The sequence below is a fragment of the Cricetulus griseus genome, chromosome 10 (genome assembly GCF_003668045.3).
Source record: "Cricetulus griseus strain 17A/GY chromosome 10, alternate assembly CriGri-PICRH-1.0, whole genome shotgun sequence".
Taxonomy (NCBI): Eukaryota; Metazoa; Chordata; class Mammalia; order Rodentia; family Cricetidae; genus Cricetulus; species Cricetulus griseus.
In genome coordinates this window covers 20,331,229-20,346,298 of record NC_048603.1, presented here as the reverse complement: position 1 = coordinate 20,346,298, position 15,070 = coordinate 20,331,229, and the positions used below count along the sequence as shown (strand labels likewise).

General features: G+C 43.4%; 1 pseudogene; it reads right to left on the bottom strand.

Annotated features, from left to right (window-relative positions):
- Window positions 1–12,711: 12,711 nt before the first annotated feature.
- Window positions 12,712–14,390, bottom strand: LOC113837493 (annotated as a pseudogene).
- Between the last annotated feature and the right edge of the window lie 680 nt (window positions 14,391–15,070).

Genomic DNA, 15,070 nt, shown 5'->3' with positions numbered 1-15,070 from the left:
CATAGAAGCCTTCCAAATGAGCAAGCATTGTCAGGGTTTCAGTGCCTACACCATAGAAATTCCTAAATCTTAAGTATAGAGCTCAGAGGCAATTGATAAACACTAACTAGGCTGATGCATGCTGCAGTTCCTGTACTGGGTGGAGAATGGAGGAACAAAAGAGTCAGCCAATTCACCGAGGACATGGTGAAGCAACAGAGTGACTGTGTATTCCTTCAGGAAAATGGGGGTGGGGGTAGACTTATCTATATACCGCATCTCTTATGATGAATTTTTGTAAATATACTTAAATGCTTTACATTCCCTAAAGGAGACTTTTAAACATGTGCAAACACTTGACTGCATCTTCTAAAGGAACTGTTTATTTAATCAGAGAGAGAGAGAGAGAGAGAGAGAGAGAGAGAGAGAGAGAGAGAGAATGTTTGGATGCAGGGTTACTGAGGATCTCATTCTTGATCCGTGAAACACAACACTTCCAAATTTGATGGATGGTTCATTGTTTTATACAAGAAATGAATTGATTCTCATGGCAGGTACCATGTCTTTCCCAAGTCTGCTCCTTGCACCATGTCTGGGTGGAGTAAGATAGTAAACTAGTAAGAAAGTTACAATAGTTGGGCAGTGGTGGTGCACACCTTTATTCCCAGCACTTGGGAGTTCAAGGCCAGCCTGGTCTACAGAGTGATTTCCATGACAACCAAGGCTAAACAGAGAGACCCTATCTTGAAAAACAAACACACTCAAGAATGTTATGCCAGTAAGGTATCATTTAATGTCTATCAATGTAAGTCAGACATTGGGGTTGGATATGTACGTTCATCTTTATTTTTTTCATGTTGTAAGCAGGGGTTTCTTAGCCCTGGCTTCATATTCTAGGGAATGTTTTGAAATGGCTGGTACCCATGTTGCATCTGTAGGCATTCTGTGTTATCTAGTCTAGGGAGAGGTGGAGCCTGCAATGGTCTGTGCATCCAATGGTGTACAGCAGCTATTTATGGTCAGTTGACGAGAATGGTTAGCAGCATGCGTTGGTCAGTGGCACGTGTTGGTTAGCTGTGTGCAGTGGTCTGTGAGTCAGTGTGTTCACCCGCGTGTGACGGTCAGCTGCATGCAGAGGTTAGTAACATGTGTTAGCAGCTTGTGGTGGCGACTGTCATGAGAGTCAGCTACCTGTGATGGTGAGCTGAGTGTGATGATTAGGGACATACGGTAATCAGTGTATGACATGGTTAGTTCCATGGGTGGTCACATGCACGCAGTGGTCAGCGTCGCGTGAAGATCTGTGGTATAAGACGATCATCAGGCATGTATTGGCAGTTCCCCAGAAATTCTACTTGTAGTCAGACATTGGGATCCGCTAGTGAGGAAGAGACCCCACAGACACTGCTGCTGGTTCAGAGTCTTTGCTCCAGTTGGGGAGTGATGTGGAGTGAGATAATCACTCCTTCCTTGCATCTCGGATTTCTCATCTAAAACTAGGTTAGAACAGTAGGTCAGAGTGCTAGGTTGGAGTAGCAGTTTCAGTGTTTTGAATTAAGGAACCCATAAGTCTATGTGTTTTTTATATAAAGTCTTCATAGTATTTCAGGGGAGTCACGTTATCTGGGTTGGTTAGGATTCTTCTACTCACAAGTGGAGTGGAGTAGAAGATATGGCTCTCATACATCCAGGAGCTCAGGGGATGGGAGAGGAGCCTGTCCTTATATTTCTGCTCCACTCAGACCTTTGCTTTCTTTCCAGCAAAGTTATTTCCAAGTGATGGCAAAAAATGGGCAGTAGCAGTACCTGCTGACCTTTCATCAACGAACCTCCCCAGTGAAAAGGAATAACCTTTTCTCATAGTTTTGGTAAAAGTCTGGCGCAACACTCGGTCTCACAGCAGAGTGGATGCTCAGCCTACCCAGTGCCTCTCCCTATAACATGGGATGGTCAGGCCTCATTTGAATCACAGGGAGAGATTGCCAGGGGGAGTTTCAAGAAGGAAGAAAGGAAAAGAGGAAGAGGGGAGGGAGGGAACTAAGTAGTGTCTTGTTATCATAAGATGGACCCAATGAATTCTGGGAAGGCAAAGATTGCCAGCATTTGGTCTGTGATGTTGGAAACTCAAATGTCTCTCTTATGCCCATGTGTTAAGGGAATAGCTATCCAGATTGGTACTATTGGGCGATGGTGGAACTGGTAAAAGTTCCATGGGCTAGTGGTGGGGTGCTAGGTCATTGGGAGCATGGTTTTGAAGGGGATGGTAGGAACCACATCTCCATTTTTCTCATGGCTTCTTGGCCATGAAGTGAACAGTGCTGGAATACATTCCCACCATTGACGTCAGGTATCCCCATGGGTCCACCTGATCATGGACTTGACCCTCAGAAACTAGGAGCCAAAGTAAACCAAAGTTTACTGTCTGAAGTGTTTGTTATACTTAGAGAAAGCTACTAACACATCTGTCTTACTGTAAAGGTTGGGCATCTATGGAACTCCTAGAGACACAGGCTCTTAAGTTGAAAACCTTTAGACTTATCAGGCTGAGTGGCTTTATCAACAATGATGGATACTAAAAGTCTGCCATGATTGATAACCTCTAGATGCTATTATAAAATGTTTTTATATATACTATTTTGTAGTTACTGTATAAGAATAGCTATAGATTTTCTCATCTGTGTTTAATTTTATCTTTCACTTGTTTCTAGAGTGCCAGCTCTATACTGAATTTTTCAGTACCATTTTTTTTTCTGGTGGCAGTAATGGACCTTAAATAGATTTGTAGATTTGTTTAGGACCCACAGAAGAAACATAAGAGCTGAGATTCAAGAATAGGTTGTTCCCCATTCCACAAACAATACTGTTTCCATGAACATACTGCCTATGTCCAGCCATATATTGTCTGTGACTTGAGATACTTGCTCCATGGAGGACTCTTTGGCTGGGAGTATTCCCTCCTTGATCACTGTAGTAGAACTGCTTTCTTAGCCAACGACATTGTAGTCTCTCATCTCATTTGAAGCAGGGTAGTTTTTCTTTGCTCAAAGTTGATTTTTAAATTTTTTTTTGTTTAAAAAGAATACATCCCATGCCTTGCTCCTGAGTCTGTACTTATCTAGTTGGTATTATCTCCCGTTATCAATATGTAACCCTTAGCCTGGAAGAACTTGTCTGAAATATGAATGTGACAGTTATGGTCATGTCCAGGAAATCCCCAGGAATTAACAGAAGGAAGATTGTTAAATTTGGTGCCCCACAGTATCTTGTGTTTTGAAATGCTAAGACCAGGATAAATGATCTGTTATTCTTTCTTTAAGAGAGCGTAATTTCAAAAGCAGTGGGCCAGACTGGACAAAATGGTCATGAGTTTTGCCTGAATTTGCTAATAAATTAGCTATTTAATCCAGGACCTCTAGTGGTAATATAATTCCCTGCATAGGTCACTAGCTTCATTGTCTTTCTAAAGTTGTTTGGGGTTTGTTTCTAAAGGATGGCTATAAAGCATGTCTTCTGAATATATGGGGAAATATGTTGAAGGAAAGGAACAAAATTGGTAACCTAAACAATTGAACCCACCAACTTTGGTTATAACGCATAGCAAAGTACATGGGTGCAAAGTTGTACTGACAGGTTATCTAGGCTTATGCTCCAATTATAGTGCTCCTTTCATATTATTATGGGTGGATTTAATCAGCCATTGGCCATAGCCCATAATGTCTGTTGGTCTATCTTGCTCATATTTTGGTTGAAGAAACAGAAACTTATGTTGGTTGAATGACTCTGTTAGGGCCTTCTGTCTCCTGGCCTCCCTGCCTCTCAGACCTTTGGGCTCTTTCCATTCAAATCCACCCTTAGCAAGATAATGCCTGATCGTAGATGGAAACACACCCAAGCACAGGCTTCTTTAAGAAACAAAGGACTCAGTCTTGAAATGCATTTGACAGCTCAATTTTTACTAATTGTCAGTTTGATTAGCGCTTAGTGGCCAGTGGCTGCAAACCATTTCCTGCCTAGCCAAACAAAGAGAATTGTGACGAACAAACGGCTTTGAAATTTTCCCCAAATAGAGGAAACTATTATTATCCCAGACAAATAAATGGGAAGATGGGAATAGAAAGACTGGGCAATGTCTCCAAAATAATCAGCCGAAATTAGAAGTTAGTCTTGCTAATGGCCACCCAAGGGCAAGAACTCTGCTGGTGGTTGGCTTGGCCAGCTACAGGAAGGGCCAAGCTAAACAGGGCACAATTAGAGATAGAATTCCCACGCTTTCTCCTGACCTCTGGCCTCTGACCTCTGACCAGGAAGGTCTTGCCAAGTTTCTTGGCAGCTGTCTAAACTTTCTGGCTTCTTTTGGTAAGAGAGATGAAATGGAAAGCATTAGCATGTCTGACTCTCCTGCTACTTCCTAGCCTGGCCCCACCTCATGTCTAGGACTTACAGTGTCCTGTGTGGAATTGGGGATGAGAGCCGGTTGTACCCGGTCTTCTTACCATTGAGCCATCGCTCCAGCTCCTCAACCTGGTTCTGTAAGGGGGAAAACAGCCTTAAGCTCAAGATGCTGACAGGCCCAGATGTCTCTATGAAACAGACTCCGAGTTGTTTCTCTCTTCTGTCTTTTGGCCGGAGGAGGGAGAGAGGAAGGCATTGGTGAGAACCTTGTGTCCTGGCATGATGGCAGCTCTTCCAGGGACTTAACAGGCAAGGCCAGCGAAGCTGGGGACACTAGGAGTTAGGTGGATTAGATGTTTTTCCTTATGAATTTGATCATGAATTTGAGTCAAACCTAGTCAGAAGTCCAGGGTGTCCACCACTGAGTAGACAACAACCTCCCCAGCTTGCCTTGGCTGAAGTCCTCTAAGCTAAGGATGGCATCTCTCCAGGACTTGACTGCACCTTTAAGAGTATGTGTAGTAGTGAATACCGGGCAGGCTACTTCATTAGTTAGGGACTGGACTGGCCAGGCTGATATTTGTTACCTCAGTGACAGCCTGAAACATCTTTGTGGGTGTGGTATTCTGATATTTACATGGCAGGGGAGACAAATTAAGACTAAGAGGGGTCACTGAACTGACTTTGGACTCACCAGTGTCAGATTCCAGACTCAGGATTCTTCTCATATGTCCTCCTTGGTTTTGTTTGGAACCAGTACCCAAAACTTTGCAGGTCCTTGGTTGATGAGGGCAAAACAAACCACAGAAGCACGTTAAGTCTGTACTAGAAAACAGAATGTCAGAGCTGACAGGGCTGCCCCAGACTCGGAATCTTAGGGGTCCTTGAAATTTGGGAGTTTCCAGAATTCCTTGATACTTTTCTCAGAAAAATATACACAGGGCAGATATACTAGAGTCATCTGGCAAATCCAGGAGAGGTGACTCCCCTTCTCCCCATTGTCTATGCTTTCCTATGCATATGAGTCTATAGGAAGAGGAGAAGTCGTAAAACTGTCTTTCCCACTTGGTTATGAATTCCTGCACTAGTGGGAGTTTTACAAGAGAAGCTCCCTCCCCACCCACTGTGTGTGTGTGTGTGTGTGTGTGTGTGTGTGTGTGTGTGTGTGTTATACATAGATTAAGCAATAGAGATTGAAGAGATTCATTTTAGGAGGTTGGCTCCCATGATTATAGGAATTGGTAAGTATGAAATACGGTCTAGTCAACCGGTTGGAGAGGGGACACAACTGTGACGAATAGTTGAAGGTAGATCTTTCTTCCAGGGTCCTTACTCTTTTCCTCTCAAGGCCCTTGGAGACTTCAGGCTTTGTGAACTTTCCTCCAGGTGCCTCCAAGACCTTTTCACTTCATTCCTATCTGTGCCTCTCCCCTAGACGCTACATATATCAGTTCCGGTTCTCTGTGGCTTATGTGCATCTCATAGGCAACATTTCAACACTCTTAGTTAAATCCAGGGCTGGGCCGGGCGTTGGTGGTGCACGCCTTTAATCCCAGCACTCGGGAGGCAGAGGCAACCTGATATCTGTGAGTTCGAGGCCAGCCTGGTCTACAAGAGCTAGTTCCAGGACAGCCTCCAAAGCCACAGAGAAACCCTGTCCCACTAATACAATGGAACACTATACAATTATGTTTAAAGTGAGAATAGTCTATTCTCTCATGAGGAAAGATCTCAAAAAAAAAAAAAATTGTAATGAAAACCAAAAAAAAAAAAAAAAAAAAAAAAAAAAATCGAGGGCAGGATCAGTGCTGAACAAACACAGGTACGGCTGGCCCAGGGTGGGAGGAAACAATGTGAAGAATGACATCTTCTGGCTAAGTGAACAGGTGCATAGCTGGAATAGCATGCGAATAACCTTCTCTTGCAGCCACTGTGCTGGGAATCCTCCCATGAAACACATTGTAACTATGCATCTCAAGAACTGGAGGAAGAGTTATTTTCCTCCAAATCACTCCAGACTGGATTGCCACAGCCTGCACAGCTTCGGATTTTGACAGACTAGGGCAACAAGGGAAGGAAGAAAAGACCGACACAAACACACATGAAAACAAACTGGGACTGGGTGGGACGTGCACTCCAGTGGAGACACAGCAGTGGCCAGTGAGGAGGATGGTTTATTGTATGCAGCTGGAGGAGGGGGAACAGGTCATTTAGCTAATCTCCGTAGGAGGTCTCCGTAGGGGAGCACGTTCCAGTTGAGGAAGCTGTGGTAGAAGTTTGTGTATACACTGATTTTAGCTGAAAGTCAGTCATTCCTGACATCCATATTTGGACTAGAGAAAGACTTTGCCGTTCACATGGGTGTGAAGCATTGGGGACCTTGACATGGCCGTGCCCATGTCAGCAAAACACACCCACTCTGAACTTCATATGCTCCACATACTGTGGCACTATCTTCCATGAGGATGCCCAGAGTGTAGTCTTGGGATAACGGGACCTTTTGAAGCCCACTCTTGCTTAGGGATTAACGATTAGCTCATGTTGCACATTGTGTTTTCTAGAACTCTTTTGGTTACCCATGACATCGATGTCATCTACAAAGATCAAACACAAGGAAAACTTGTAGGATGAGGTTTCCTCACTCATGTCCTATTTTAAGCTCTCTGGGTACACAGGGTTATCTGATAGAGCCCGAGAGCTCAGGGAAATTGTGATCTTTCCAAAGGGCAAGGAAACACACAAGAACAAACACACACACGTGTGTGTGTGTGTGTGTGTGTGTGTGTGTGTGTGTGTGTGTGTGTGTGTGTTTGTGTTTTTTTCTAATTGAAACAACATGGGATTTGGAACCTGGAAGGCCTGGGTTGGTCATATATTATCTCAGTAATAGGGCAAAATCTCGGTTTCTTTGTCTTCACACCGGGGGCATCAAATGTTCCTTCTCTTCACGTTTGTTTTATAAATTGACACATCACACATAAAGTACCTGTCATATTGCCTGGTATATAGTTTGCTTTTAATAACGACAGCAATGTTTATTATAGTATCCAAGAGATGGCTCTCAGGTTGCTGAGATCCCTGTGGTCTGGTGTGTCCTGGCAACTTCATAAGGTGGCTGAGCTTTCTCTGAGCTGATGGCATTGTGGGTGACAGAATCACATGTAGCAGGGAGTCAGAAGCAAAGCCATGTATTCAGGGTGCATATCAAGCTGCCTTGACTGGATTGGAGGCTTCAGAGTGGTTGGAGGGTCACAGTAACATCTAGCCTTTCTGATGTCTAGTTAGAATCACCCTGCAGTCAAGTCTGAAATGTTGCCCCCCCCCGTAGAACTTGACATCATTTACTCTGGATGGAAGTCCCTTCTCCTTTGCCTACCTACACATAGGTAGGACAGTGGAGCTGATGAACTACCCCCATTGCCAGCCAAATGTTGAATTAGGAGATTGCATACATGCTATCTCTGTGGATGAAGTCTAAGGAGTGTGTCCTGAATGTGGGTCAGCTGAGTCCAAGGCACCAATGAAAGGCAACATCCAGTGACCGCGGAGTTGTCAAGGCTCAGGACCCTGTTATTTGGGATTTCTTAGACACCCCTTGCCTTCCTAGGTAGATACAGAGGAGCGTAAATTCAAAGAGGGACTTAGGTACCTGAGTACGTAGAATATCATGCCATAAAGGATCCACAGATGCCATCCAGTTCTCAGCCCAACTTCATATCTGACTTTAATTTTCAGTAGAACTAGGGATTGAACTCAGGTCCTTGAATATTCAACAGACGTGCTGTACCACTGAACCAAACCACAAGCCCCACATCTAATGCTTTTGTAGGAAACACTATAAAGCTTCCTCAGCGGTTGCGTGTGACTCTTCAAACACCTCTTGTGTAAGGGACTCATCACGTCTCACACAGTCCCTCTGTCTACAGCTTCAGAAGTGTGCATATTTACCTTTGTATTGAATCGATCACCAATACCTCTTGTGTTTTTCTGTACTAATTTTTGTTTCAGCATATGACATGGTTACAAGACAGATAACATTATCTTAATTGTTCTTAATAGGAAGGGAGATGAATAACTAAAGATGGCATTAAAGGGAACTGAGAAGAGAAGGAAGTGAGAGATGTTTTGATTGAAGATAGAGCTAGAATGGTGTCCAAAACACGAAAAAAACACAGCTGAGGGGTGTAGTTGTTTTTTTGTTTGTTTGTTTGTTTTTAAACAGAGTTTCTCTGTGTAGTTTTGGAGCCTGTCCTGGCACTCACTCTGTAGACCAGCCTGGCCTCAAACTCACATAGATCTGCCTGCCTCTGCCTCCTGATTGCTGGGATTAAAGGTGTGAGCCACCACTGCCTGGTGCCTCTCTATTCTTTATAGCCTAGATTTCTTCTCCAATTTATTCTCTCTGCCCGGCAGCTCCACCTGTCCCTCTCTCCTTCCTAGCTATTGGCCGTTAAGCTCTTTATTAGACCAATGTGGCGTTTTAGACAGGCAAAGTAATACAGCTTTACAGAGTCAACCAAATGCAACATGCAAGAATGCAGCATATGTTTACATCATTAAACAAATATTCCATGGCATAAATGAATGTAACACATCTTCAACTAATATTCCACAACAGAGTGAGAGTCACTTCGGGGTAAGATGGTGAATGAGAAGCCGTGTCTTTGCAACCTGATGAAGAAGGGTTAGGACAAGAAAAAAAGTAGACTCAGTTCAAGGTAAAGCGGTCATCAGAAACCCATAAAGGTGGTGGTGGGCTTCATGACAGGTATGGAGGAAAAGATGGATGACTCATAGGAAGAAGCTAGGTAGAATATGGTTAAGCTAGGTGGCCCTGGTGAGAAGAGACTAGAGTCCCGTCTTTAGGTAGCAGCCCTTACATGGCTCAAATCCAGCTGTAGGTTTTGGTGAGACATTAATTTAAAACTTGCATTTCCTCTGTTTTCCCTCTTCTTTGCCCCTTTTCATTGCCTCACTCATTTGCTATTTCCATACTTTTAACCTCACAGTACACTCCACACTGTTTTTCTGCTTTCTGGTCTGTGGTCAGTGGTGATGTATTATGGGCTTTAAATGGTTTTAAGAACATTTCTGTATTTTACGTGGTTTGATATTGTGGCTATTGAAACAAATTTTTTATCATCACTTGGTGGTATTGGGGATCAACAGTAGACTGAATGATATCATTCCCAACTAAAGCTGGAAGAGATACTCCGAATGGATCCCACAAAATGACGTCACAGAAATACAAGAACTATGAGAAAGAAAGGTACCATGACTTCTCCAAAAGACCATACTTCTCAGCCACCAAATTCAAAGAAACGGGCTGGAGAGATGGCTCAGTAATTAGGTGCACTTGCTTTTACAGAGGGCTTGGGTTTAATTCTTAGAAACCACATGATGGTTCACAACCATCTGTAATGAGATCTGGTGCCCTCTTCTGGTGTGAAGGCATACATGCCAGCAGAATACTACATAATAAAATCTTAAAAAACAAAACAAAAGATACTGAAGCAGGTAAAGTGCTGGATGCAGGTTTCAGAAGATTATTAGTAAGAATTTTCAATAGCATCAAAGAGGATACAAACGAGTCGATGGATTCAATTCAGGACCCGGAGAGGAAAGGCACGTAGAGGAAAAGCAACACGGGTGAGAAACCATGGAGGAGGGCTGAAAGAGTAAGCAGCGTGGAAGAAAAACTCAGCAGGGAAAATATAATATTGAAAAGAGAAAACTGGAAGTGTCGACAAGCTCAGTGAACAAGTGAAAAACAGGAAAGCATCACCATTAGATGGCATCAGATGGAAATAAGAACTCAAGGGACGGGGAATAAAACCAGGGAAACAACATGCTAAAACATCAGTAAGAGGAGAGTTGTGTAACCTCACACCCAAGAGCCCTGGGATACAAGCTGAGACTCAGCCAGAGAATCAGTTGACTAAATTCATAGTAGAAAATTTCAAGTTATAGAGAAAGACATGCATATCCAAGTGTAAAAGGTATTTAGAACCCCAAGTGGACATGACTAAAGAAGAATAGTTTCAAAGGCACATTATTAAAAGGAGTAAGGGAAAAGCACCTACTCACCTACAAAGGCAAAGCTTGAGAATAACACAGAATTATCCCCAGCAATCATAATAGCTAGGGACACATGACACAATATATTTCAAACCCTGAAGGTAAATAACTGCCAACCAAGATCGCTAAATCCAGAAAAGTTCTATTTTAAAACGGCCGAGGAAATAAGGACATTCCAAGATAAGCACGAACTAAGACGGTTTATAGCCAAGCTGGCATTGAAAAAGATGTCTGGAGCACTGTACACAAAGGAGGAAGATAGTGTCAAACACAAAAGCACAGGAAAATTCATTTAGAGGAATACATGGATGAAGGAGAGCCAGAAAGGAATAAATCATATCTAATATAGGAAACCAGCAAACTCTTTTTAATAATAGGTGTAGAAGAGAGGAGAAATCAGTAATCTAGACAACGAGAAAAACAACCAAAGGAAACTCGGCATTTTCCCTAGAGCAGTGGTTCTCAACCTTCCTAGTGCTGCAACCCTGTAACACAGTTTCTCATGTTGTGGTGATCCCCAACCATAAAATTACTTTCATTGACACTTTGTAACTGCAGTTTTGCTACTTTTATGAATCATAAATACACAGGATGCATGATATGCAACACTTGTGAAAGGGTCGCTTGGTTCCCAGAGGGGTTCCAACCCACAAGTTCAGAACTGCTGATCTAGAACAAGTGTAAACAAAGGTGTCTCCTCTTCCTATTTCAGTGTAGTGTCTGGAGTCTTAGAGCAGGAAGATAGGGACGAAATAAAATTAAAGGAAAGGAAGGAAGGAAGTCACAGAGTGTTAGTATTCAGGCATCTGTACTGGCCTGTTATTGGGCTTCTGACAGGATACGCCCTCAGCTGCAGCCACTAAGGGCACCACCTGGGCACATTCACTATGTTTCCTTTTAAAGGGGCCCTGTCCACCACCCGTCCTTCTCTTTCTTTCTCCCCCATCTGTTTCCCTTTCTCCACCGCTTTCCTTTTTTCTTTCTCCTGCTGCTCCTGTCTTTGAAGGTTGGTCTCCCCCCTCCTCTTTCCCCCCTTTTATGATCCCTTTCCCTAATAAGAAACCCCTCTGCTTGAACCCTTGTCAAATGGCGCCTTTCTCTCAAGTGCTGCTTTTCTTAAATTACAACACAGGGTACCATAATTCTGTGCTTAAAAGTCATTAGGAAAGGTCACTGGAAAATTCATGAGTCCATCAAATACTTGGTGCAAAGTAGGGATACACAATAAGTAAAGAAACAAATAGGTCTTTTTATATACTAATAATGAACTTGCTAAGAAACCAAGAAATTTCAGCTCACAATGGCTTCAAGAAAACTGAAATACCAAGGAATAAACAAAATCAAGGAGGTAAGTGATCTCTGCAGTGAAAACTCAAGGACACCAAAGAAAGAAATTAAATATACTAGAAGTTGGAAAGATTTTCCTTGCTCAAGATGGACAGAATCAATCAATCTTCAGATGCAACATAATCCCGCTCGTGCTTTTGGATAATTGTTTCCCTGATTAGATGATGTGTCCTTTTAAAAATCTCTTTTGATTAGTTTTAGTTTCAAACCTATTTTGTCAGATATTAGGATAGTGGCACCTGCTCGTTTCCTGGTCCTGTTTGATTGGAGTATTTTGTCCATCTATTTACTCTAAGGTTGCTCTCTTTAAAGCTAAGATGATATAGATGGATTTTGTTTCTTGACCCACTCAGCCAGCCTGTGATTGGAGAATTGAGGCTATTGGCACCTAAAGTTATCAAAATGTGTGGGTTGACTGCCTTCATTATGGTGTTAATTTTTGGTGGTGTTTGTGTTCTTAGTGGTACTCTATGTTTTCATAACTATTTCTTCATATTTTTGTACAGAATCTTGGCTATATTCATTTCTTTCCTCAGCCTGAAATACTGCTTTTTGTGTTTTCTTTAGGTCTGGTCTGTTGCTTATAAGTTTTTAAACTGTTTATATTATGGGAAGTTTTTCTTTTCAAATCTTGCAGTGTACATTTGCTGAGTGTATTAGTCTAGGATGGCTGTCATAGACTTTTTAAATTTTTAAAATTTATTTTGATTTTATGTACATTGGTGTTTTGTGATGGGTGTCGGGTCCCCTGAAAATGGAATGACAAACAGTTATGAGCTTCCCATGTGGGTGCTGGGAATTGAACTCAGGTCCTCTGGAAGAGCAGTTGGTGCTCTTGACACTGAGCCATCTCTCTACGGCCATGTCATAGTCTTTTAGACTTGGAATGCATTGGTCTGGTTTTTCTGACTCTCAGAGTTTCCATTGAGAAATCAGCTGTTATTTGATTTTTTTTTTTTTAATATGTGACTCGTGTTTCTTTCTTTGTTCTGTACACTTAATTAACTATGATACGCCTTGAAGATTTTCTATTCTCCTCTTGTCTCTTTGACGTTCTGTGTGCTTTTTGTGTCTGTATGGATGTATCTTTCCTTACTTTCAGAAAGTTTTCTTCTATGATCTTTTTGAAGATCTGATCTATGCCGTTGGCCTGGGATGATTGTTCCTCATCTGTTCCTATAATTCAAAGATTTTTGTCTTTTTATGGTATCTCACATTTCCTGTGTGCTCTTTTCCTGTGTTTCAATTTTTTGGTGTCGAACCTTAGAGTTTAGGGATGAACCTGGGGTTAGGGCACGTGTGAGGAGTGTGGGGGTGCAAGGCAGAATCATCAGGCTAGACCCTAGAGAAAGGTGTGTGTGTTTGGCTGCACCATGGGCAAGTCTAGTGTATCGGGCGAAAGTCTGGAGATTTAAAATATATGACAAGACGCCTGGTGGTCGTTAAATAGGAGAATGTGTGTCTCCACCTTTATTCTCCACTTTATGTGTCTCCTTTATTTGTCTTCTCTTCTAGGGAGGGGGCAGCCTTTATATACGGACTTACAACACAGTGGAGAAACCCCAGGTGTAAGAGCTCGTGTTTTTTATGCCAATAGGGCAAGGCTGGGGAGTGAGCCAGGACTAGAAAACAGTATGCACCTGGACTAGAAAACAGGATGAGCCTGTGGTTATTGGTTGACAAGCAATCCCACAGAGACGCTGTGGGGGCTGGGCCCCAACTGGTGTGCAGAATCTGTCTGGGTGGAGCCATTGGATATGACTTGGGAGGTTCCTGTAGGTTGGGGGCAGGCATGGATGTCCATACCAGGCCAGGGCACTGAGTGTAGGAACCCAGGATAGATAGGAGGGTTTGGTGTTGGGCTTGGCTTTCAGGAACGCTTTCCGATCCCTCGTTCTTTTCCCCACGCTCACTATTATGGTAATTTTGTTGGTAATTGCGTGGAGGACCCCTATGACGTGGATAGCGTCTATAATGGTTACGGTCTGCTGCGTATTTACTGCCTTGAACTGGAACTCCACCGGGGCCTGTAACATTTGCTGCCTCCTCTGCACCGTTTTCTCTTTCAACACCATCAAACTCCACAGTCTCTCCGTCTCCTACACTGCGAAGGTACTGGGGTTATTCTTCTTTATGGCAGTCTGGTGTACAAACACGTCTTCCTTGGTGTCATTCCTGTTGATGAAACCGTATCCATTGCTTACATTGAACCATTTTACTGTTCCCAAAACCTTCGTTGCGATGACCTCCGGCGGGCGCCGCGGATGTGAGGCCGCCAGGGCCGACAATACCCGCACCGCTGCCGCCGGAGCCAGGCTTGGTGCCGGCCTCGCTGCTCATGGTTGCAGTGGTGGTGACTGGGGCCGGCGGCGATGGCTGCAGCTCCTCCCGGGGTGTGATGTTGACTAGGCCGGCGGCCGCGGTGGGGCTCTCAGGGCTCTCTAAGCAGGCCCTTCTCACTTATGTGTCTATTAAAGAATATTGATTTTCCCAGCTGTCAGTCTGAGGACCATGAGCTCCGCCTGCTCAGGTCAGCTGTTTCTGTGGGTTTCCCCAGCCAGGTTTAGACCACTTTGCTCATCAGGGGGAATGATTCCTTCCTCTCTACAAATGGATTCCAGGAGTTCTGCTCAGTGCTTGGTGTGGGTCTCTGCTTCTGTTTCCATTAGCTACTGGATGAAGGCTCTAGGATGACATATAAGATAGTCATCAATCTCATTATAGGGGAAGGGAATTTAAGGTAGCCTCTCCACTATTGCTTAGATTCTTAGTTGGGGTCATCCTTGTAGATCTCTGGACATTTCCCTAGTGCTTCATTTCTCTTTAAACCTATAATGGCTCCCTCTATTAAGGTATCTCTTTTCTTGCTCTGAACCAGGCCCCTTGAACGTGGGTGTCAGTTAGGAGGCCTGGCAAGTGGAAGGGACCTGTGACAGTGGAACCAGTATTTATCCCTAGTGTACGAATGGACTTTGGCAGCCCATTCCTCACAGAGGAATACTCTCTCAGCCTAGACACACGGGGGAGGGCCTAGACCCTGCCCCAAATGATGCCATAGAGATTTATGATCCCCCATGGAAGGCCTCACCCTCCCTGGGGAGCAGAAGGGGAATGGGTTGGGGGGTTGGTAGGGATCAGGGGAAGATGGAAGGGAGAGGGAACTGGGATTGATATGTAAAATAAGATTTTTTTCTAATTTAAATAAAAAATCTAGAGAAAAAAAGAATATTGATCTTCATCGTGTTTAGTAAGACCTATTTAGGGACAAAGAACT